Source organism: Lathyrus oleraceus, chromosome 1, assembly GCF_024323335.1.
Source record: "Lathyrus oleraceus cultivar Zhongwan6 chromosome 1, CAAS_Psat_ZW6_1.0, whole genome shotgun sequence".
NCBI lineage: Eukaryota > Viridiplantae > Streptophyta > Magnoliopsida > Fabales > Fabaceae > Lathyrus > Lathyrus oleraceus.
This window is the reverse complement of record NC_066579.1, coordinates 304,118,472-304,145,563: the sequence shown is the minus strand read 5'-3', so window position 1 is coordinate 304,145,563 and position 27,092 is coordinate 304,118,472. Positions and strand designations below refer to the sequence as shown.

The window sequence follows — 27,092 nt, the reverse complement described above, 5'->3', positions numbered from 1 at the left end:
TGTCTAGATACTCTTAAGGGTCAATTACGACGAGCCCAGAAAGAATGTCAAGACAATGAGAATTGGTGGCATCTGGCCACAAATGAAAACAAGACGATAAGAGATACACTTGGGGATCATATAAAAGAACTCACCATTTCTGTTCGTCATGCAAAGGCTGAAGCGAATCAAGAACGTCGACTCAAAAATATAGCCACCGAAGCTTCTAGAGTTTCACCCATGATATGGGAGGAGAAGTGTCGAGAAATGAGAGACGCAAAAGAGTCTGCCAACTATTGGAAGAGCCAGCTAGAGTTATTACACCAAGACAACTCCATATGGTTGAAGGAACGAGAGTATGTAACTGAAGATTATGAATCCCTTAAGAAGACCATAAACTTCTTGCAAGGAGATAGGGATAAGTTTCGTGCAAAGATCGATGGGCTAGTGGGGTTCTGTAATTGGGCGGTTAAAGAATTATCATGGAAGTTAAGAGACACAGTTGAAGAGTTGAAGGAAGATAGCACACCTCCAACCATAATCAGTTTTATTTTGCTCTGTAGAGGGTTGCTGAAGAGATTCAAGGAAGAACTAGAAGAGCTCCAAACCAGAAAGCCTGCAATTTAATTTTCCTATGTCTTATATTTTGTTCCTTTGACAATGTATTTTGAACTAGGGCCTTTTTGGACCCCTATGTTATGTACTTGAATGATTGACGTTTAAAATTACTCCATTATTGCTATTCTAAGTATTTCTTGTTTCTTAGAATTACTAACTGTCGCACCTCGAAAAAATGCGATCCCTCGCGATGGTCGCGGAAAAGTTTGTGTTCGAACAGAGTCGCCACCTAACTTTATTTATCCCAATGAAGGAATAGGAAAATATCGATAAAACCTTTAGGAAATGGAATAATGGTCGTCGCAACCATATTCGGGTTCAGGAGTTGATTACGCCAGGGGAAGATATTAGCACCCCTCACGTCCGTTGTACTCAATGGGAACCTTTTAGTTTGATTTTGCGATTTGTATGTTAACTTAGGTTGTTTGTTATCTTCGGGTTATAAATATATTGAAAGGAGATGGATGGAAACCTCAGAATGGAGAAAAGGGAGGTTTTTTATTAGTGTGCTCGCGAAGATACAACAATCTCCTGCCTACGTATCCTTATGGTGTAGTAAGGAAGTCAGAGCATTCGTAGTTCGGGAGACTACGGTTGGTTGGTGTCTTTTAGTGAACAACTATTTAGATCGTGTTCTAAAGGCTAAACGCTGGCTTGTCTACTCTCGGCAGAGGCTTAAGCACTAGTTTGTTATGCCCATTAGAAAGGATTAAATGGTTTCTTTCTGAAAAGAGCTTTGGTCACACTGGGTGAAAAGTGGGATTAATATGTTAGATATTTTGATTGGTTGAGATGTTTTTAATTGGATGACGATTACTCGGATAGTCGAGTAAGGCAACTCGTATCCTAACAGTCGGGAAAGGGAATAGAAGACTCTAAACCACTTTCTTTTTCATCCTTGATTATAAAAAAAATTATAGTAATTAAGGTGTTTTGAAAGGATGACGAATACTCGGATAATCGAGTAAGACAACTCGTTTCCTAATAATCAGGAAAGGGAATAGAAGACTCTAGACCACTTTCTATTTCATCTGAGTATTTATGAAAATAAGGTTGTATATTGTTGACGTATTTTGGAATGAACGACAAGTACTTGAATGACTAAGTAAGACAACTCATATCCAAGCATTTGAGAAGATGAGTTGACAACTCAAAACCATCTCCTTTTTCGTACAGTTTGTTAAGAAAATGATTTGATTAAGTTGCGGAAAATGAAAATTGTTCGATTGACCGAGTAAGAGAACTCGTATTCGTCCAATTGAGGAGTGAAATTGAAAACTCAAAGTCAACTCCCTTTTAATTTAGCTTACTGTGAAGATATTTTGATTTAATCGGGGTTTAGAAATTTGTAGAGGAATGACAATTATTTGACTAATCAAGTAAGAGAACTTGTATTCAAATAATCGAGGAGAGAAATTTAAGACTCAAAGTTATCTCCCTCTTTATTTCTTATTGTAAAAGAATTTGATGTATTTGTTCTTAAGTGGATTAGAAATGATGATTATTCAATTAATCGAGTAAAAGAGTTCGTGCTTAAATAATCGAGGAGAGGAGTTGAAAACTCAAAACCATTACCTCTTTTATTCCTAAGTGAAATAATGTTTAATTATGATTAGGTATTTTAATTCTTAATAAAGAATACTCGATGTTGGATCGAGATTTTAAATTTGCATTTTATGAATGAATTGAATTTATTTAGTGAATAGTTCATCTAATCGATTAATAATAACCGAATAGGTCTCATTGTAAGAAGGCCCAAGAGTAAGCCATGTGAGGTTGATGGCGATGCTTTTACAAGCGATCAACTTACAAAGGTGTTTTGAAAATGGGCTCGACTTTAAATTGAGAAATATGTGATTTATTTTTGAAATTGGTTTAAATGATTTTAAATCGGTGAAATTGACATAACCTTCCCACAATTATAACATGTCATCCATATGCACTTGAGACTCGGTATAAATAAATAAATACAAAATAATCATGCACATACCCTCCATAAAAAAACAAACAATTATCTAAATTATAAGTGACCTTAATAATAATATAATTAATTGATTAAATATTTAGTAGATTATTTTGATTAAATAATAAGTAATTAAAAAATGATGATATAACCAAATAATTGCATATTTACCATTAAATATTAATTATAATAATAACAATATAATTGCATATTTACTATTAAGTACTACTACTACTACTAATAATATATAATTATAACTTTGAAAGAAAGTAAATAAAATAAAATATTGCTTTTTATTTGATAGCCATAAAATTCTAGTGTATATTTTTTATATGTATATAAATAAAAGAAAATAAGTGAATAAATTAAAAAAAATAAAGAAAATGGGCCAAGCAAGAGAAGAGCCCAACTCTGGGCGCTGCTGGAAATAGAACAGGGGATTTATTAGCAAAAAATCTTTGGGCCCAACCCTGAGTTGGCCCAAAACGAAACCATCAAGGCCCTGAATGGCTTGGTCAAACATTGACCTCCTATGGAGATGTTTGGGCCCTTAGATCAGTGGACTATGACCTGGTCAACGAATCCAAAGGGAGGCTTGTGAGGGCGCACCATTATATGGTGGGGGGATCCACACAGGATCCCCTGGTTGACCTAGGAGTCAACCAACCATGTGGCGCTAGCAGAAAGGGCCATGTGGCGCCCATGCAGCCACTCTCATTTGTATATAAAAACAAAAAATTGAGAGAGAAAGCCATTTGCTCATCTCGTTCTCTCTCTTCACTCTTAAGAATGAAGTTGCTTTTCAACTTCCTTTTCTTCTCCATCACCACCCCTCACGGCCAAACCTGCCGAAGAAGACGGTGGCGGTCGGCCAACCGCGGTAGCGCCGCCCTCTTCTCCGGCGACTCTCCACCCAAAACCCAAACCTTTAAACACGAACCCCACTTGTTTTTGGCCGGTGATTTCAAATTCGGCCTTGTTTTTCTACGAATCCTTCTCAAATGGCCGGATCGAGGCCCTCCTTCAAAACACAAACCTAAAACCTAACCCTAAACTCTCTCTCTCTCTCTCTCACGCGGCCAACACACCCTAGTTCATCATATCCTAAATACCAACCAATATCCTAACCCTAAACTTTGAGTTTTAAGACTCTACAGTTGCGCTTTGAAGAAAATAAAAGAGGGATTTCAATCCATGTGGAAAAATGAAGATGATGGTACAAATGATTTAAACGAGAACGAAAATTTTACTTGGTTGGAGTTAGACGCCGACGACGTCTCCCCACCGTTCAAGATGAGTCTTTTTTTCTTCCTTTTTATGCTCTTTGTCTTTCTCTATTTTCGTTTTGAATCATGTTGTTGTTTTGTTTGAATCTTAGGGTTTGGATTTTTTATGAATTATTTTTTATTGTTGCTTTCTTGGATTTTTCAGAATGTGTTGTTCGTTTGGTTTGAGGTTAATAGAGAAAAATATTTTGATTGTTTTGTCTTGGATTTTTTAAAAACGTTCTTACTGTTAATTTTGTTCTGGGTATTTATATGTTGATTTTTAGATCTTAAGACAACTTGTTAAGTTATCTCTTCCAGATTTCATGGGATAATTATTCTATGGATTTAAGGTTGTCTGGATTAGATATTGGAACACATCCTTGGGTGTTTACTTTGGTTTACTGTGCAAAGAATTAATCTGTCCCTCTTATCAATTGTTTTTCAGTTTTTTATAAGTGCTTATTTGATAAGCTCTTCTTAATCTTTGAATTGGTTTTGCAGGTTTTGTAAAAGGTGAATGGACATTGATTGAAAAGGGGGCCTGCGCTTACTTTAGGGATTGGAATTGGGCGCTGTGAATTTCAAAAAGCTTTTGGAAAAGTCTTTGAAGAGCTGCTTCAAACTGCTGTATTCTACCGTTTGTTTCCAACTTTTTCAACTTTATTTAGATGTACTCAGAACTTTTGGACAATGTATAAGAATTTGGGGACTGTTTGTAATACGTACAAATTTAATTTGAAACTTATTTTTTGGATAGTTATATAACTATTTTGGATTATTTGGAATTTGGAATTAATTATGTAACTTTGGATTATTGTGAATTTCTTGGACTATTTGGAATTTTGGACTATGCATCTAATTATGCAATTAATCATTTTTAACATTTTAAATCTTGCCTTAACAATTTAATTGTATTAATCAAAAGAAAGTTTAAACTATATCTCGAACTGAAAATGGATTGGGCCAAAATGCAATTTAATGGATTTTTAACTTGGTCAACTTTAGCACATTAATATTAACCAAAATAAAATGTGCCAAAAGGCCTAAAATAAAACATGTCACAAAAAATATTGCAATTTCAAACTTTGATCATAAAAACCAATCAAATACTCATACATGTGGTATCTTGATCTAAACCAACATACTTATACTTAGAAAAGATGCAAGTTTAGTTTAAGGTTTTTTATGAATGGTTTAGAGATTTGGCATATATATTTGAGATGTGCAAATGAGTTTAATGACAAGTGATCATAATCATGTCTCTTAATACTTACTGATAATCAAATGGACTTTGGATAAGTGACGTAAAAAGATTTGAACCACACTTTTCAATATTAATTATGGACATGTCTATGTGAATGGGCCTTTTGAAACAAAGAGATCTCATGGATAAACCAAAATGGGCCTTGTTAACCAAAAATGCACATACCATCCCATGCTTTAGTAAGAGACAAATGCAACAGATATCTTCTTAAGGATCTCAACAGATAAAAATGTCATTGAAGACTTGATGTCACCAAGGACTGAAAAACCCTAAAATAGAACCTACATCTTAAGATAAAATTCATGTTATAACATTGGGTAGTGAATGCAGGTTGAAGATTTTTCCTTACCCGGACAAAATTAGGGTATGACAGCTGCCCCTATTTAATTATCTCGAACCGAAAAGTAAGAATGATAGCAGTCTTCGTGCATTCGCGGTGGGAGATAATTAAATACAAAAAGACCCAAATTTTGTCCTAGGAAATGCAAAGAAGAAAATATAGGAAGAAAATGCAGTGAGAAATGGTAAAAGAAATTATCCTACAGTAAAATGGAACAGTCAAGACCTTCTGAGAGTTGTCAGAACAGTATCTTGGACATCTCAGTCGAGATATGTTAGTAATGGAATGACATCCCTAGCTAAACCTTAAGACTTTTTCTAGGATGCTAGAATAATATAAAGAAAATCTGGCATGAGACTCTTCATTTTGATGAAGCAGCATCTCAAATAGTAAAAATGAGATTCTCTGTATCGGGTCGAAACAGCATCTTATATGATAGAATTAAGATATTCCAGCAAAGAAAAAATACCTTAATTGAATCTAAGACTCTCCGAGGATACTAGAGTAGTATCTCCAAAAAGAATCTGAAATGAGACTCTTCATATTGATGAAGCAACATCTCAAACAATAAAAATGAGATTCTCTGTATCGAGTCGAAACAACATCTTATATGATAGAATTAAGATATTCCAGCAAGGAAAAAATACCTTAATTGAATCTAAGACTCCCCGAGGATATTAGAGCAGTATCTCTACAAGAAAAATCTGAAATGAGACTCTTCATATTGATGAAGCAGCATCTCAAATAGTAAAAATGAGATTTTTTGTATCGAGTCGAAACGACATCTTATATGATAGAATTAAGATATTCCAGCAAGAAAAAATACCTTAATTGAATCTAAGACTCTCCGAGGATATTAGGGCAGTATCTCTAAAAGAAAATCTGAAATGAGACTCTTCATATTGATGAAGCAGCATCTCAAACAGTAAAAATGAGATTCTCTGTATCGAGTCGAAACATCATCTTATATGATAGAATTAAGATATTCCAGCAAGAAAAAAATACCTTAATTGAATCTAATACTCTCCGAGGATATTCGAGCAGTATCTCTAAAAGAAAATCTGAAATGAGACTCTTCATATTGATGAAGCAGCATCTCAAACAGTAGAAATGGGATTCTCTGTATCGAGTCGAAACATCATCTTATATGATAGAATTAAGATATTCCAACAAGGAAAAAATACATTAATTGAATCTAAGACTCTCCGAGGATATTAGAACAGTATCTCTAAAAGAAAATCTGAAATGAGACTCTTCATATTGATGAAGCAGCATCTCAAAAAGTAAAAATGAGATTCTCTGTATCGAGTCGAAACATCACCTTATATGATAGATATAAGATATTCCAGCAATTAAAAAATACCTTAATTGAATCTAAGACTCTCCGAGGATATTAGAGCAGTATCTCTAAAAGAAAATATGAAATGAGACTCTTCATATTGATGAAGCAGCATCTCAAATAGTAAAAATGAGATTCTCTGTATCGAGTCGAAACAACATCTTATATGATAGAATTAAGATATTCTAGCAAGGAAAAAAATACCTTAATTGAATCTAAGATTCTCCGAGGATACTTAGAGCGGTTTCTCAAGCAAATAAATGAGACTCTTCAGATAAATGAAGCGGTATCTCAAACAAATAAATGAGATTCTTCAGATAAATGAAGTAGTATCTCAAATGTTCGTCTGTTGGGGGATTTTTTTTTTGAAAAGACTCCTTTTGGAGGAAATATATTGGCAAAACTCTGCAGGGGAAAAGCTCATAAGAGACTTTTTTATGGTAACCTCTGCTTGGGAAACAATGATTGTAAAGAAAAATGCTAGGAATATCATTATTAATCATAAAGTTGAAAAATGATTTGTTGAGAAATAATCCCACGAGCATATGCAGGGTAATTACTTCATTTGGAAATGAGAAATGTCTAAGATACACATGAATGACCTTGGATCCTGATATTTTATATTTGATTTTTGTATGACGTTCCACTTTAGGTGGGAATTCCATGCATGGGATGATGCATGAGATGCATGCAAGTATGCAATTGCCGGGGATATTTGGCTGGGCATGTAGGAATGCGAATGATTTTTTTATTTTGTCAAAATTCCAGTCTTGTGGGGAGTTTTTATGCATGCATATGTTGATGATTGGTATGACTATGTTAATTTCCTGTTTGGTAGGAAGACCATTTATGAATGATTTATATGATGCATGTTAGAATGCAAATGGGTAATTGGATATGCCCCGGTTAAGACGTTTTTGCTTTGGGGTATGATGCCAATAATGTGGATTTTTGTTATTTGGGGCGATTAATGAAGATCAAGTTTTGATGCCCCACTAGGTGATTTTGGGAATATATTTGGGTTGCTCCAAGTTACCGAGGGGTTCAAACTTCTCAACACGCGATACTCCATCTATGATTTATCAATGTTTCTGCTGGAAACGTAATGGAGCCTTGCCCCAGTTTGGCTATACCATGAGTATATTTATGAGAGGTGTGAATTAATGGTTGAAAGGAACATAGGTATCTGCAAACAGTCCTACACCTTTATGAAAAACAAGAATGAACTTGGAGACTAAAGGATTTGTCCGCTTACTGTTTCAAAAGAAATTTTACCACTTTATTCAAACATGTGTTTTATTTTCTCCAATAATTTTTAAAAGTGATGTTTATCAAAAATAAAATATGCTTTGCAAACAAACAGATAAAATACAAAAAAATGATTTGGGCATATTGTGTTGAGAAAATATCTCTTTTATTGACTTGACCCTTAAATGGGCGATTGTACATAAAGATGCAATTCCTTAATGAGGTAATTGTTGTGCATAGAAACAAAATGGCAATGAAAATTGAGTTCTTATTGAGTTCCCACACTGCTATGATCTTTATGTCTTTGATAGTCCGAGCACTTTGCTTTTGAAAAGTAAGGTAGATTGATTCTTTGTCTTCGAGGGATATGTTAGACACCTGAAAGTACAACTCTTTGCCTTGGAATTAATCCCTAACTTTTGCATGGACCGCCCTTTCGGGTTTTTGATCCACTGGGATACCCTTTTTTTGCCTGAATCTGCCTTTCGGGTTTTCAACTCAGCGGGTCAATTCTTTTACTTTTATCCCTAATTTTTGCCTGGATCGCCCTTTCGGGTTTTCAATCCACCGGGATAGCCATTTTTGCCTAAATCTCCCTTTCAGGTTTTCGATTTAGCGGCTTTTATTATTCCACTTTTTTTAGGCGAAGTACTTTTTAACAGCATCAATGTTGGTGGGAAGCGGCAACTCATCACCATCCATAGTAGCTAGAATCAGAGCGCCTCCGGAAAAGGCTCTAACCACCACAAATGGACCTTCATAGTTTGGTGTCCATTTCCCTCTAGAGTCTTTGTGAATAGGCAAGATTTTCTTCAGCACCTAATCTCCCTCTTGAAACACCCTGGGCAGAACTTTCTTGTCGAATGCCTTCTTAAGACGCCTCTGATAGAGTTGACCGTGACCTAATGCTTTCAAGTGTTTCTCCTCAATAAGGTTGAGCTCGTCGTACCTTGATTGAACCCATTCTGCCTCGTCTAGCTTAGCCTCCATCAAGACTCTCATTAATGGGATCTCCACTTCTATAGGGAGAACTGCTTCCATACCGTATACCAAGGAATAAGGGGTTGCCCCTGTTGAAGTTCGTACCGACGTGCGATAACCATGTAATGCAAAAGGTAATATCTCATGACAATCCTTGTACGTGACAACCATCTTTTGGATGATTTTCTTGATATTTTTATTTGCAGCTTCGACAACCCCATTCATCTTAGGTCGATAGGGTGATGAGTTGTGATGCTTGATCTTGAACATTGTGCATAACTCCTCCATGGTCTTTTTGTTGAGATAGGACCCGTTATCAGTGATGATTTTGTTGGGAATCCCATATCGACATATGATGTTGTTTTTTAAGAAACGGGCGACTACGTGCTTCATCACATCCGCGTAAGATGCGGCTTCCACCCATTTGGTGAAGTAGTCTATGACCACCAAGATAAATCTGTATCCATTAGATGCTTTGGGTTCTATCATCCTAATCATGTAGATGCCCCACATAGAGAAAGGCCAAGGTGATGCTATAACATTCAACGGGGTAGGCGATACATGTATTTTGTCAGCATAGGTTTGGAATTTGTGGCATGTTCTGGTGTAATGGTAACAATCATCTTCCATCGTCAACCAGTAGTAACCTGCCCTTAGGATTTTCTTCGCCATGGCATACCCATTGGCGTGCGTACCGAAAGACCCTTCATGTATGTCCCTCATAAGCTGATCCGCTTCGTGTTTGTCCACACACCTTAATAAAACCATGTCATAGTTTTGCTTATACAACACCTCTCTGTTCAAAAGGAACTTTGATGCCATCTTCCGGAGGGTCCTTTTGTCAAGGATGGAAGCCTCTGCCGGATATTCCCGCTTCTCCAGATACCGTTTGATATCAAAGAACCGGGGTTTACCATCTAGCTCTTCTGTTGTCGTCAGGCAATGAGCAGGTTCGTCAAAACGCCTAATTTCAATGTGAGGCTGATGGTTGGGCCATATAAATTTGTACATGGAAGCCCAAGTTGCTAAAGCATCTGCCATCTGATTCTCTTCTCGAGGAATATGAGAGAAAGTGATTTTGTCTAACTTTGGGAGTAGCTTCAGCACGTAATCCTGGTATGGAATTAGGTTAGCATGTCTTATTTCCCACTCGCCTCTAATCTAATGTATGACTAGCGCGAAGTCCCCGAATACTTCTAGTACCTTGATCTTTAACTCAATGGCTTCTTCCAACCCTAATATGAAAGCTTCATACTCGGCCATGTTATTTGTGCAGGTAAAATAGAGCTTTGTGGTGAATGGTAGATGGAAATTCTTGGGAGACATCATCACTGCCCCAATTCCATGGCCTATTGCATTTGAGGCACCATCAAACATGAGCGTCCAGCCTGCTCTTGACTCAAGACTTTTCTCTAGTTCGGAGTCTTCAACATCCTTAACAACCATGATGTTCTCATTTGGGAAGTCAAATTTCAAAGATTGGTAATCTTCCAGTGGTTGGTGAGCAAGGTGGTATGCTAATATGCTTCCTTTGATCGCCTTTTGCGCACCATATTGGATATCGTATTCTGACAACAACATCTGCCACAGGGCAATTCTACCAGTGAGAGTTGTTTTCTCGAATATGTACTTGATGGGATCCATTTTAGACACCAACCATGTCGTGTGAGTTAGCATGTACTGCCTGAGACGCTTAACGGCCCATGCGAGTGCACAACAAGTCTTCTTGAGTAATCAATATCTGGTCTCACAATCATTAAATTTCTTGCTCAGATAATATATGGCATATTCTTTTCTACCAGTCTCATCTTGTTGTCCCAATACACAACCCATGGACTCGTCGAGCACAGTTAGATATATGATGAGAGGTCTCCCTTCTGCAGGGGGCATCAGAATTGGTGGCTCTTGCAAGTATTCTTTAATTTTATCGAAGGCTATTTGACAGTCATCGTTCCACTCTACGCCTTGATTCTTCCTCATGATCTTGAATATTGGTTTATATGTTGCAGTAAGGTGAGAGATAAATCTGGCGATGTAATTTAGCCTTCCCAAGAAACCATGAACCTCCTTCTCAGTCCTTGGTGCAGGCATGTTCTGAATGGCTCGAACCTTGTCAGAATCTACTTCAATTCCTCTTTGGCTTACAATAAAGCCTAAAAGCTTCCCAGATCGAACCCCAAATGTGCATTTGTTAGGATTAAGTCTTAACCTAAACTTCCTCAAACGAGCAAATAGTTTCCCCAGGTTGGTGATATGTTCTTCTTCTGTATGGGATTTGGCAATCATGTCATCGACTTACACCTCAATCTCTTCATGAATCATGTCATGAAAGAGAGTCACCATGGCACGTTGATATGTTGCCCCAACGTTCTTTAATCCAAACGGTATTACTTTGTAACAAAAGGTGCCCCAAGAGGTAATGAATGTGGTCTTCTCCATGTCCTCGGGATCCATTTTAATTTGGTTGTATCCTCGAAGAGTCTTAGATTCAATTAAGGTATCATTCCCTTGTTCGGAATATCTTAATTCTATCATATAAGATGTTGCTTCGACTCGATACAGAGAATCTCATTTTCTTTACTGTTTGAGATGCTGCTTCATCAATATGAAGAGTCTCATCCCAGATTTCTCTAAGAGATACTGCTCTAGTATCCTTGAAAAGTCTTAGATTCAATTAAGGCAACATTCCCTTGTTCGAAATATCTTAATTCTATCGTATAAGATGCTGCTTCGACTCGATATAGAGAATCTCATTTTCTTTACTGTTTGAGATGCTGCTTCATCAATATGAAGAGTCTCATCCCATATTTCTCTAAGAGATACTGCTCTAGTATCCTCGAAGAGTCTTAGATTCAATAAAGGCATCATTCCCTTGTTCGAAATATCTTAATTCTGTCGTATAAGATGCTGCTTCAACTCGATATAGAGAATATCATTTTCTTTACTGTTTGAGATGCTGCTTCATCAATATGAAGAGTCTCATCCCAAATTTCTCTAAGAGATACTGCTCTAGTATCCTCGAAGAGTCTTAGATTCAACTAAGGTATCATTCCTTTGTTCGGAATATCTTAATTCTATCGTATTAGATGCTGCTTCGACTCGATATAGAGAATCTCATTTTCTTTACTGTTTGAGATGCTGCTTCATCAATATGAAGAGTCTCATTCTAGTTTTTTCTAGAGATATTGCTCTAGTATCCTCGAAGAGTCTCAGATTCAATTAAGGTATCATTCCCTTGTTCGGAATATCTTAATTCTATCGTATAAGGTGCCGTTTTGTCTCGATACAGAGAATCTCACTTTTACTGTTGAGATGCTGCTTCATCAATATGAAGAGTCTCATGCCAATTTTTTTTAGAGGTATTGCTCTAACATCCTGAAAAAGTATTGAGATTTAGCTGAGATATCATTCCATTACTAACGTATCTCGAATATGACGTCCAAGATACTGTTCCGACGACTCCCAGAAAGTCTTGGTTGTCCCATTTTTTACATTAGGATAATTTCTCTTACTATTTCTCACTGCATTTTCTTCCTGTATTTTATTCCTTTCATTTCCTAAGATAAAATTTGAGTCTTTCTTGTATTTAATTATCTCCCACCGTGAATGTACGAAAACTGATGTCATTCATACTTTCCGGTTCGAGGTAATTAAATAGGGGCAGCTGTCATACCCCAATTTCGTCTGGGTAAGAAAAATCTTTCACAAGCATTCACCAACCAGAAGTTATAAGGCATAAACACTATCTTAGGGTTTCTCAGCCCTAAGCTACTCCAAGCTCTCCATCCTTCCTAAAGGCACATTCAATACTCACATGATCATTATAAAGAAAACCCTCAGTGGCATTAAACTTTCAACAAATCTTTCAGTGGCATTTCATCTGTTAAGTTCCTTGTTCATGACCCAAGAAAACATCTGTTGCGTTTGTCTCTTATAGCTGTTACTAAAGCATGGGATGGTATGCGCATTTTGGGACTTGTTGGTTATAAAAGGCCCATTTTTGGTTTATCCATAAGACCTTTTGGTTTAAAAAGCCCACTCCTATCAACATATTGAAAGTTCAAAGTATAGTTCAAATCTTTTTTTTTACACATACTAATCCAAGTCCACTCTCTTATTAGAAAGTATTAAAAGCCATGTTATTTTTTATGATCACTTGATTAGCCCAAGTTTGCAAGCCCATTTTCACATCCCAAATATTTGTGCCAAATTTTAAGTCCTTCATAGGTCCCTAAATTAAATTTGCGTTTTTGAAGCATGTATGTGTTGGGTCTAAGCTAAGTCACCATATTTAGACTCATGTTCCAAGATCCTTTGTTGGTTTCGTGGTTGGAGTTGAACTTTCCATGCTTATGATGTGCATTTCATCTTGTTCTTTTAGTTATATGATTATTTAGCCAATAATAAATATACTAAGGGAAACCAATTTGAATGTTCATTCTTATATTTATGGTGGTCCAAACAAGTTTTCAAATGAAATATTAAGATAAGATTTGAGTGTTTAAAAAAAACTTGATTACATAAGCAAGTTCTAATCTAGGATATTATAAGATAGTCCAAAGGTTAATACACATTATCCAAAAAATACAAAGTGTTACAATTGAATAAACAAGGTTATGCTGCATATCCAGCTATTGAAAACAGAGCCTTCAAAGAAACCATTTCCAAAAGACCATCCTTTGGATTGAAGCACCCTAAACCAAATTCCCTCATGGAATTGGTACAACAGTCGTCCGTTCCCACTTGAAATTGGATTTGCCTTTGTGACCTGCGAAGAAATAAAAGCTTAAGTCAAAAGTCTTATCATAAGCACTTAAAACAATGAAGAATAATTAATAATTAATCAGGTAAAAGCTTTGCACAGAGGACCACAATGAACGCCCAGAAATGTATTTCGCTACAAGTTCAACAGTAATGAATCCACAAAATAAAAATCCCACGAAATCTAGGATGAGCAAAAGATATCCTGACAGATTATCCTAGGAGTTACTAGCTCATCATGAATAGGATAAGCTACACGGTCTCACTATTTGTTGATACCTTAGGATTGGCATTAATTTTAGAAAACAAATAATGTATCCACCTCTGTTGTTTTAATATGTTGGGTTGAAGAAATTCAACATCTGGACCAACATGTCATGTACGATGTCACGACGTCAGGTCTGTGACATCGCACATGTGCAGGAAACTGAATTAATCAATTCAGTATATGTCATGGGATCAGCAAGGATATCTGGTGAATATCCTAACTCCCTTGTGAAGGCCTTGAAGACTAATTCAGAATATATATAGGCTCTAAATATGAAGATATATATGGAGAGAGATTAGGAACTTGAAGACCTTGTTTATAGCAGAATTTTTCTGCTGAAGTTGCAACAGCAAAGAACAAGTCTGCTGCAATTTTCTGAAGGCCCAAATCCAGTTGGGTGATTAGGTTATAAATAGCTGATTGTAATCTAGTTTTTGTAAGCCTCTTAGAATGAATTTTTAGGGGTGTGTGTAAGGTAAACCTCCCAATCTGTGGGAAGGTTACCATGTGTCTCTCAGTGGTAAACCTGAGAGTGTTTGTCACTCAAAGCCTGTAGGCAAGAGTGATTATGTTCTTGAACGAAGCTGTGAAGCAAGTTCAAGGTGTTTGCACATTACATTGTATTTGTAGTGATAGGAATGGAAACTGGAGGTTTCTATCTAGGAGTTCCTAGGTATAGATTGCATTGGGTAGGGATTAAGTGATGAGTTGTAAACGGGGGAGTTTAACTCTGAATTGATACTACTAATAGTGGATCTTCTTCCTGGCTTGGTAGCCCCCAGATGTAGGTCATGTTGGACTGAACTGGGTTAACAATTTCCTGTGTTTGTTTACCTACTGCATGTTATAATCATGTCTGCCATAATTCAGGTTGTGTTACAGTCTGCCAATCAAGTTAATAACAAACCTGATACATAGCCTTCTGTTGGAATGTCAATCAGAATGTTTTGACATTCATCAACAACAGCACATACTGTTCAATAAGCTGATGAACTCAGTTCAGTATGTAGTGAAGTCTGGTTTTAACAAGCATATCAGACCTGGCCAAAAGAGCATTGTGAAACTGTCAAACTGGAGGTCTTGACAGTTCTTCCAGTAAGCTGATACTGAAGTAGAGACTGGTTGGTCTTTTACAGTACATCAAATTTAGCAGTCTGTGTTCAGGAATTAAACAGACTGAGCATATGGTTCTGGACTTGTATGTCAGACGGAATGTTGTGACATTCATTCCTGACAGCATATGCTATATTGTTGGATGGTTAGTTTTTCTGTTTCAGGATTTTTCTCAGGCTATTCTTCAGGAATCCACCAGCTGATCTAAAATCTAGGAAACTAACAACTAAGCTACAATTAGTGAACCTGGCAAATAATATATTTGTTAGCTCCTTAATAAGTGGAGATTAGTTTAACTTGTTACAACCTTTAATCAAGGAAATACAAGTACATGACCAACAAACTGGAACAATGTAACAGATGATGTCCAAAACAAGATTGAGACATCGTGCTGATAACTGTGTAGGAAAACTACAGTAGTGAAGGTTATGGTGCACATAACTAAGTGTTCCTTCTCTCTAGGATGACATAGAAGGAGAGGTCGTGACACTGTGAAAAGGTGCACATTAATACAGAGTGTAATAACTGTCTTGCTGTAATAGGTACAATGTTAGATCAGATGTCATGACTTGAAGTAGAACATCTGAATACTGACTACGCCAGAATTTCAATTGGTATCAGAGCAGGCATCCTGTTCTGTCTCTGGATGAGATCCATGGGTGATACTTTCTGGTAGCTGGCAAGGAGTTATGTTAGTACTGAAGCTGGAACCTGTGTAAGGTTCTGTAATTCCCTAAATGGTCCCTTGAAGTAGGTGGATGGACTGTTCATGACTGGAATGGTGTGTACCTGTCTCTGGAGGTTGGCAATTGGCCTATGTGTGGGACAGCTGTGCCAGTACTAAATCACATTCAAACCTGGTATGGCCTTGGAGGCAAATCTGGTGAAGTGTGTGTTCATAGGTTGAGTTGTATTATGATTTCCGCTGCATAATACCTGGCAAAACTCAAACTCTGATGTAGTTTCCCCTCATGTGGATGAAAGGCTGCTGTGTTCAAGATCTCATCATAATATACTGAAGATGTCAAAGATACTTGAGTCTCCTCAAGTCCACTCATCATGACGTTCTCACTTCAGGATGGTAAGAATCACTTAATCACTGATTCTTTTACTCTCTTGAGTAGTGTATATGAAGACCTTGAAGACCTTCAAGGAAGGTTTGTTCCAAGGAGGTGGAACCTATGTTCTATGTGATGTTAGAACATGTTGTTCAACAAGTATGCAACTACTGGTTGAAGAGCAGATGTTTTTAGGGTCCAAACAATGGGATAATTCTGTTTGGAACCTACTCCTGACCTGGAAGAGGAGACATCTGTGTGTGCTAAGTTGACAAGAGCAGGGTCAACTGGGTGTGTGCTCAAGAAGGTCATCCCTAGAAGTTGAGCTGGTTGAGATGTGACATTGTGCAATCTCCTGCTGTTAGGCATCTTCCTGCAGTTTGATCAGGATTGGATAGTTGTTCCCTGAAGTACTATGGTGTGTTGGAAGACAAGTCTCCTGGATGTTAGCAGTCAATAATGGGGTAACCTGATTGTGATATCATTTAAGGGGGTTGGAACCATGAACCGTGTTATTCAAACACCACGTTCAGAAGTGGCAGTTCTTACTAGGAGTGAGAATATTAAGATTCAGTGGTTGGTTGAGGTAATATGCTCTGGCAATGCATATCTACTATTGACTGGTGCTGTTTGTCTCACTAGTACTTATGGTCAGCTGAAGTCTGATTGGTCTGATTGGAGGAGTTAGTTGCCACTGGTAGGGATAGTATATGTCATATTGAGACATATGTATACAATGCATGGATATTGGTGTGGAGTTTCCATGATTGTTAATTTGAGGGGGAGTTTTGGTTAACCTCCTCAAGTCTGGTCAGCCTAGGGTCTGGTTGGCTGTTGACCTGTGTCACATGGGTTCTGGTTGTTGTGTGACACATTTGCAAGGAAGGATTCATCTCTCTCTCATTCCTAAGGGTGAATCTAATCTGGAAAGAGTCTCAAGACTGTTGAGGTGCTTGCAAGCAGAAGATATTGACACAAGAAGAGTACTTTCAAAGTATTCTTGTGGTGGAAGTATCTGAAAGGATAATTGGGAAAGGATTTAAGATCAATGTCTACTTGTGTCAAGTACAAGTATTCAATTGATTATCCGTGGAACTCAAGATAACTGATGTTCTTAAAGATGTTGGAACATCTCTTCTTCAAGACCCTGTGCAGAATCACAGGAAGGATAGTACATTGGCTTATGATCTATCTCTTTGGTGGCAGCAAAAGCGTATGATCTCTGAAAAGGTTTCCTGGCAAGAAACATGTTCAGCCCTGGTGTGTACAAGAAGAAGAAGACATCATAGTCTTGATGGTGGTTACTTGGATCAGTTTATTTCTGATCTAGGTAAGGAAGTGCATTGGCTAATGCACACTGTGGAGTCAAGAACAAGTGACAGCATTCTTGACATCATGGAAACAGCCTTGCTTTAGGAAGTAGAATCCTTGGCAGAGCTGAAGGGTTAGGTTCCAACTAATCCTTCTGAAGACTCATACATCAGAGTGTCTGATGTCTTTAGAGAAGAAGCAGGGATTCATCAAGGTGTGAGCTTGGATGACTTAACTGCAAACCTGCAGGATGGAGGTTGTTTACTCAAACTTGGTTCCAAAATCAAGTCTATGAGAACATTGAACTCTTGTTCTGTGAAGGGAGGAAGTTCTTTCAAGTGGCAGAAGAAGGAGCTGAATTCAACAGCTGGATGTCAAGCACAATGTTGTGACATTCGGTTCAGCATCAGATTCTTAGTTGGTGAAGTGGCACATCAACTTGAGATAGAAGGATCTACAGGGGTGTAGACTGGACAGTTCAAAAATTGAAGTTCCAATCTTGCTTGGAAGGTCAGAATATCTTGGGGAGAAGTCTGATAAACTTGGGGAGGTCAACAGGTAGCACTTGACCTTGTCATATGAGAATTCATGAAGGAGGTAATCAACCAGTGGCATTTGGTCTATCTCAGAAGTGAGTTCGAAGAATCAAGATAATCTACATAAGGCAGCTGATTATTCTTGAGGAAAGTCTAAGACAAATTACTTTTGGGCAGAAAAGTATTAAGTTGAAGACAAAAGGAGATGTTTTCTATTCATCCCTTGGAGCTTGTGGTAGGAGTTCTGAGCTATCTATGGAAGACTGTCTCTGGGAGTGGGATGAGAGTGTATATATCCCAATGTATGTATGGGTTCCTCTGGCCCAAGCTGGTGACTCAGTAATATCTGAAGTCTATCAGATAGTTCTCCTTGTGATGCTGTGAAGGATGTCCCAGCTGATGTTAAAACATCTTGTGAAGTGATCTTCTATTCTGGTTAGAAGAGAGATTGACACAGAGTGTGGATGTGTTCAGCCAAGAGGGTTGGACAGAGGGTGCGCTCTTGAAGACATGAAGATGCGTCTTATGTTTTCCTTTCATCAAGTGGTCTGGAATCTCTTTGAATCAGGAAGTATGTGAAGGTCCAACCTTGGGGTGTTGGATATGGTCATGTGTGACCTCCAAGAGAGTAGGTTGTCCATGACAGGAAGAGTTGTGCCTTTATGCTGCAAGCAATCACCAAGCTTGTGGTCTATGTGTTCTCAGATGACTAGGTAGTTATCAGGATGCTGTGATGTATGTCAAGGCTGAGTGAGCAGAAGAATGTATGACCGGATGTCATGACATTGCCCTGGACATTGCTGTTAATTCCTTCTGAATCTTAAAGTCATTAGGAATTATGAGGGTAATGTGGCTAAGTCTGATAAACCAGAATAAGCCTGATGGCTACAGCTGTGTGGTACAGGGGGAGTAACCATCAACAGAAGTGTGAAAAGTTGGCTGTAGCAGTGCTAGGTGTCAAGTCTCCACTGGAGGTATGACAGAGGTCTTGTTGAATACTGGCTGAATGTAGGAATGTTAAGACATCGCGTGCAACGTGTCTGATTGCATATATGGAATGGTCTCCATGCACTGGAATGGCTGTTTTGGAAAAGAAACAGTCAAGAGCTATAAAAGGTATTCAAAGATAGTCTGAGATTTTGTTGGTGATTCTCTGACTGTTTCTCAGCAAAAATAAATGCATCTTGACCAAGCATTTATTTCTACCGGAAATTCCTAGGCACGGGCAGAAACACTCTTCCTCCCACAACAGAAACACTCCAATCTCAGAATCATGGGGTATGTTAAGGTCTGGGCAAGCTGCGCCTGGATCTGGTTTTGTGAAGGGTGCCTTTACAAATGTTTAGCTAAAAAGGGGGAGAGAAAGAAACATAGTCCTATAGTCCTGGGGTCGAGAAGCAAACAGATCACTGTGGTAGAAAACAGAAAGTTGGGGTTGGGGTTAGACACAAAATTCACCAACTGAATTACCACTTGTGTCTTGTGATCTGAGTTAAGAGGGCAGTTGTGCCTTGTAATCTGAGTTACATCATTCGTGTACTCAGCATTACATATTCTTCCGGAAGCTCTCCTGTTGAAGGGAAGGGTTCTGGTACAACTGACCCGTGTACCTCATCTTCCTCATGTACACCAACATTGGTGTTCATGGTGGGGGGAGATAATAATAGAGGCTTATTTGTTTTAGCTAAAATTTGCCAAAGGGGGAGATTGTTGATACCTCAGGATTGACATTAATTTTAGAAAACAAATAATGTATCCACCTCTGTTGTTTTAATATGTTGGGTTGAAGAAATTCAACATCTGGACCAACATGTCATGTACGATGTCACGATGTCAGGTCTGTGACATCGCACATGTGCAGGAAACTGAATTAATCAATTCAGTATATGTCATGGGATCAGCAAGGATATCTGGTGAATATCCTAACTCCCTTGTGAAGGCCTTGAAGACTAATTCAGAATATATATAGGCTCTAAATATGGAGATATATATGGAAAGAGATTAGGAACTTGAAGACCTTGTTTATAGCAGAATTTTTCTGCTGAAGTTGCAACAGCAAAGAACAAGTCTGCTGCAATTTTCTGAAGGCCCAAATCCAGTTGGGTGATTAGGTTATAAATAGCTGATTGTAATCTAGTTTTTGTAAGCCTCTTAGAATGAATTTTTAGGGGTGTGTGTAAGGTAAACCTCCCAATCTGTGGGAAGGTTACCATGTGCCTCTCAGTGGTAAACCTGAGAGTGTTTGTCACTCAAAGCCTGTAGGCAAGAGTGATTATGTTCTTGAATGAAGTTGTGAAGCAAGTTCAAGGTGTTTGCACATTACATTGTATTTGTAGTGATAGGAATGGAAACTGGAGGTTTCTATCTAGGAGTTCCTAGGTATAGATTGCATTGGGTAGGGATTAAGTGATGAGTTGTAAACGGGGGAGTTTAACTCTGAATTGATACTACTAATAGTGGATCTTCTTCCTGGCTTGGTAGCCCCCAGATGTAGGTCATGTTGGACTGAACTGGGTTAACAATTTCCTGTGTTTGTTTACCTACTGCATGTTATAATCATGTCTGCCATAATTCAGGTTGTGTTACAGTCTGCCAATCAAGTTAATAACAAACCTGATACATAGCCTTCTGTTGGAATGTCAATCAGAATGTTTTGACATTCATCAACAACAGCACATACTGTTCAATAAGCTGATGAACTCAATTCAGTATGTAGTGAAGTCTGGTTTTAACAAGCATATCAGACCTGGCCAAAAGAGCATTGTGAAACTGTCAAACTGGAGGTCTTGACAGTTCTTCCAGTAAGCTGATACTGAAGTAGAGACTGGTTGGTCTTTTACAGTACATCAAATTTAGCAGTCTGTGTTCAGGAATTAAACAGACTGAGCATATGGTTCTGGACTTGTATGTCAGACGGAATGTTGTGACATTCATTCCTGACAGCATATGCTATATTGTTGGATGGTTAGTTTTTCTGTTTCAGGATTTTTCTCAGGCTATTCTTCAGGAATCCACCAGCTGATCTAAAATCTAGGAAACTAACAACTAAGCTACAATTAGTGAACCTGGCAAATAATATATTTGTTAGCTCCTTAATAAGTGGAGATTAGTTTAACTTGTTACAACCTTTAATCAAGGAAATACAAGTACATGACCAACAAACTGGAACAATGTAACAGATGATGTCCAAAACAAGATTGAGACATCGTGCTGATAACTGTGTAGGAAAACTACAGTAGTGAAGGTTATGGTGCACATAACTAAGTGTTCCTTCTCTCTAGGATGACATAGAAGGAGAGGTCGTGACACTGTGAAAAGGTGCACATTAATACAGAGTGTAATAACTGTCTTGCTGTAATAGGTACAATGTTAGATCAGATGTCATGACTTGAAGTAGAACATCTGAATACTGACTATGCCAGAATTTCACTATTAGTACCCAGAGATAACATTGAGTAAAAAAAACCGTTAATTTTCGGCAAGAAATCAAAATAACCTTTCATCAACACAACCATCTAAAAGCGCTCAAAGGTAAAGAAGAACAGAGGAAGACGAAAAGAGTTAAAAAGTTAGGAGGAAACTTATCTTGAATGCCGTGGAGAAGACGTCGCTGACGACCTACTTCCGATCAAGTATACCCCTTCTTTCTCCTTCGCTTAAAATATTTGCATTATTTTATTCGCCTCGACGAGCTGACCAAAACCCCCATAACAATTGCTTGAAATCTCCCCCATGTAGCTTCATTTGCAGAGTTAGGGTTTGACCTTGAATGTTTATATTTAATTTGTTTTTGTGTTCGTTTGGCTTGAGAAGCATATTTATATGGTTTGGTTTGTGAAAATTTTCGTTTAGGTTTTTGTGTGTGATTTAAGATCTCCGATCTGAGACACTGGTTAGCCTTTTGTTATTTTCGTGACCGGATCTGTGATCGTGAGGTTAGAATATGTAGAGTTGGTGTTTGGAGTTTAGAGTTTGGGGTAGAGGTTCACCGGAGAAGAAGGTTGCGCTGTCGCCGTTGGTCGGCCACCACCGTCTTCTCCGACAGGTCGCGACCGGAGGGATGGTCGGAAATTGCAGAGCAATTTCTTTTCTTTTCAAGTGAAGAGAGAGAAGGAAGGTTAAAAAATGAAGTTGTTCTGTTGAAGTGGGGATTTAAGGCGTGGCCTTTTGGATAAGTACGGTGGTGACAAGTGTCTCCACCGTGGACACTTGTCACCGGTTGTTTGAACTTTTCTAGTGGATTCTGTGTGATTCTCATGGACCCTTACCGTGTCCTAGCATATTTATCGTCCGTCCACCCTTGTTGACTTAATCAAGTCACGAGATCTAACGACCTTTGATTCGGCTGCACGGTCAATTCGTTGACCAGGAGATCCACTGGATTCATGGGCTGAGGCTGGGGCCTCCGAATTGGGCCCAAAATCTTGCCTTTTCGCACCCCTTTAGTGACATGCAGTAAGCCCATCTTTTAAATAATACTTATTTATTTTCACCAATTTTCTCTTCCCATATTTTTATGTAAAATATATATATATATAAACTATTATTACCATAAACTTAATTTTAGCTATTTCATTTACTTAACTATTATTTTAAATATTTTATTTGTAAAACTCAAAATTAGTCATGGATTTGATGCTTTATTTGTAAACTTAAAATTAATTGTTGATTTAATTTGTATATTTGTTTTAGCCATCATTTTCGTATATGTTTGATTAAACTTATTGGTGCAACTTCTAGGTCCGAATAAATCATGTTCTAAGTCATATTTTCATATTAGCATTCATCATTTAATTTATCATAATAACTCATTAAAATCACACAATTCTCGATTCAAAGGTCGAGCCTATTTTTAAACACCCCTGTAAGCCGATTGCTTTTAAGCATCGCCATCAACCTCACATAGCTTGCTCTTGGGCTTTCTTACAATGAGACCTAGTCGACTATTAATTGACCGATTAGATGAACTATTCACTAAATAAAATCCACTTCATTCATAAACATAAATTTAAAACCTCGATCCAACATTGAGTATTATTTATTAAAATTAAATTAAAATACCTAATCACAATTAGATACCATTTCATTTGGAAATGAAAAAGGAGATGGTTTTAAGTTTTCAACTCATCTCCTCGATTATTTGGATACGAGTTCTTTTACTCAGTTAGTCGAATAATCGTCATTTCTAATCCACTTAAGCATAATTAAATCAAAGCATTCTTACAATAAATAAATCAAATGAAATGGGGAATGGTTTTGAGTTTTCAACTCCTCCCCTCGAATGTTTGGATACGAGTTTTCTTACTCGGTCAGTTAAAGACTCGTCCTTTCGTTATAAACTTCTAAGCCCCAATTAAATCAAATTATTTTCATAATAAGCTTAATCAAAAGGGAGATGACTTTGAGTTTTCAACTTCTCTCCCCAACTGTTTGAATACGAGTTCTCTTACTCGATCAGTCAAACAATTGTCATTTTTCACAAAACGTACAACTTAGTCAAATCATTTTCATAACAAATTATACGAAAAAGGAGATGGTTTTGAGTTTTCAACTCCTCTTCTCAAATGCTTGGATATGATTTGTCTTACTCAGTCATTCAAGTACTTATCGTTCATTCTAAAATACGTCAACCGTACACAAACTAATTTTCATAATCACTCAGATGAAAAAGAAAGTGGTCTAGAGTCTTCTATTCCCTTTCCCGTTTATTAGGATACGAGTTGTCTTACTCGATTACCCGAGTATTCATCATCCATTCAAAACACCTTAATTATTATCAAATCCTATCTATAATTAAAGATGAAAAAGAAAGTGGTCTAGAGTCTTCTATTCCCATTCCCGACTGTTAGGATACGAGTTGTCTTACTCGAACATCCAAGTAATTGTCATCCAACCAAAAACATCTCAACCAATCATCCAACATATTAGTCCAACTTGTCACCCCCGTGTGACCAAAACTCTTTTCAAAAAGACGCAGTTTAATCCCTTCTAACGCGCATAACAAACTAGTTCTCAAGCCTCCGCCGAGAGTAGACAAGCCGACGTTTAGTCTTTAGAATGTGACCTAAATAGTTGTTCATTAAAAAAACACCAACCAACCGTAGTTCCCTGAACTACGAATGCTCTGATTTCCTTATTGCACCATAAGGATACGTAGGCAGGAGATTGTTGTATCTTCGCGAGCACACTAATAAAAAACCTCCCATTTCCCCCTTCTGAGGTCTTCATCCATATCTATTATAATCTCTAGTTACTCGAATAAAACAAACAAACATAAATTAACACTCAAATCATAGAATTGAACTAAAAGGTTTTCGTTGAGTACAACGGACGTGAGGGGTGCTAATACCTTCCCCTTGCGTAATCCACTCCCAAAACCGAATATAGTTGCGACGACCATTATTCTTATTTTTAAAGGTTTTATCAATATTTTCCTATTCCTTCATGGGAATGAATAAATTTCGGTGACGACTCTATTTCGAACTAAACATTTTTCCGCGTCCATCGCGAGGGATCGCATTTTTTTTGAGGTGCCGACAACTTTGAGCACTGTTTTGTTCCGATGACTTTAGTAGGCAATAACAATTGAAAAAAGTGTTTGGTTACTTCACACTCAACCTTTCACCTGCCTCGCAACAAATATAGTGTACAACATAGTGTATATGACATGGAAATGGAGGATGAATGATATGATATTGCACTGTATCTGGTGACCCTTTCCTGATCTTGAGGAACCTATTGGCCACCACTTCAAGGTGGACCTTTCCCTAAGTTTTATCTTCCATGAATACAGATGGAATGCTTTTACTATGTCATATTTTGTTGTGATTATTGCACCACTGCTTTTACTATCATAATATCTCTTGACACTGTGTTTGAAATATATTAAGAAAATTATTAAAAAATTGTTCATTTTAAAATCTTTTGAAAATATGGTGTTGTAGAACATGTGTTTGAAATATATTAAGAAAATTATCAAAAACATTTATAGGATTGAACCAAACTGTGCAAGTTAATTCGTAACTGAATTGAACTATTATTGATTCACTTAACTGATTATGAATTCTAAACCGAACGGTTAGTAAGTATTATTTTTCAAACCTACCTAGTATCAACTTCCTATCTAAGATAGTTACATGCCCCCGTTATGCCTTAAATGCCCTTCTTTCATTTTCAAACCTAGCTGATATCATGAGTTCACTCTGTTGTATTCGTTTGTGGGTCTGACGAAGAGGATTCCATTGGAAACTTGCTTATAACTGTGCATGGAAACTCTGGCAACCTTACATCTGCTTGAAGGATATTTGATAGAATAATAGGAAAAAGTGTTCTATCATGGACGTCGATGATTGCAGGATATGATGGTTCAGGCCATCCAGAGGAATCATTGAGTCTTTTTAGAAGGATGATAAGGACGGAAACTAAATCAAATGGAGCAACCCTAGCAACTACTTTATCAGCTTATGCTGATTTGGGATCACTCAACATTGGACAAGAGATCGAAGAATACGTTTTTGAACACCGATTTCAATTGGTCCAACTAGTCCAAATGTCTGTTATACACATGTACTTTATATGTGATAGTATTAACAAATCTAGAAAAGTATATGAAAGTGTGAAAAATAAAGATCTGATTCTTAGGACTTCCACGAGGGAGGGGGAATGAAGCTATTAGTCTCTTTGGAAAAATGACAACTTCAAAGAGGATAAAACAAATGCCATTGGTTACACGAGTCTTTTATATTCTTGTAGCCATTCAGGATTGATAGAAGATGGACTAAAGTACTTCAAAAGTATGCAAACAGATTTTGGAATAACTCCTACAATAGAACATTATACTTGTTTGGTAGGTCTCTCGGCCGAGTTGGGCAACTTGATCTACCTCTTGATACAATTCAGGCGATACCTCCAGAAGTCCAAGCCGAAGCTTTTGGTCCGTTGCTTAATACTTGCAGGATCCATGACATGCAACTTCCAATTTATTAGACCTAGACGTTAGTCCAAGAAGTTCTGCAATTTATTACACACTTGATATTCTTGTTTCTAATCTAACAATTTCAGAAGATCTTTTGTTTGTCTGCACGCTATTAAGTCTAAATTAAATCTAATTCTGTTAAGGGAACCAGTTATAATACAAGGTGTACAGGTCAAGGAATTAAGAATTACATTTTGTTTTTTCATTCACTTCTGTCATGTGTTGATTTCTATTTGAAGACTAAACAACATTTTGTTTTAGTTGACATTTTTGTTTTGGTGATAATTGTCATACCCCAATTTTGTTTGGGTAAGGAAAAATCTTTCACTAGCATTCACTACCAGATGTTATAAGGCATGAACTCTATCTTAAGGCATAAGCTCTATCTTAAGGTTTCTCAGCCCTTAGTGACATCAAATCTCAGTGACATTTTCATCTGTTGAGATCCTTGTACATGACTTAAGAAAACATCTGTTGCATTTGTCTCTTATCGCTATTACTGAAGCATGGGGTGGTATGTGCATTTTGGAATTTTTTGGTTAACAATGCCCATTTTGGTTTATCCATAAGATCTCTTGGTTTTAAAAAGGCCCATTCACATAAACATGTCCATAATAAATATTGCAAAGTGTGGTTCAAATCTTTTTACATTACTAATCCAAAGTTCATCTGATTATCAGTAAGTATTAAGAACCATGATTATTTTTTAGGATCACTTGTTATTAAGCTCATTTTCACATCTCAAATATATGTGCCAAATTTCTAAGTCCTTCATAGGTCCCTAAACTAAATTTGCATTTTTTTTGAAGCATGTATGTGTTGGTTTTAAATCAAGTCACCATATTTAGACTCATATGTTGGTTGTAAGTATGCGTGTGTTGGTTTTAAATCAAGTCACCATATATATGCATATGTGTTGGTTTTATGACTAAGGTTGAAATTGCAATATTTGTGACATGTTTTATTTTAGACTTTTTTGTCACATTTTTATTTTGGTTGATAGTAGTATGCTAAGGGTAATCAAGTTAGAAGCCTATTTTTATTGCATTGTGGCCCAAACCATTTTCAGA

General features: G+C 37.3%; 1 protein-coding gene across 3 annotated transcripts in view; it reads left to right on the top strand.

Moving 5' to 3' along the window:
- The window catches only part of LOC127131884 (pentatricopeptide repeat-containing protein At1g62930, chloroplastic), a 95,970-nt gene that overhangs the window by 11,839 nt on the left and 57,039 nt on the right, over positions 1-27,092 (top strand). The gene's annotated exons all lie outside the window — the stretch shown is intronic.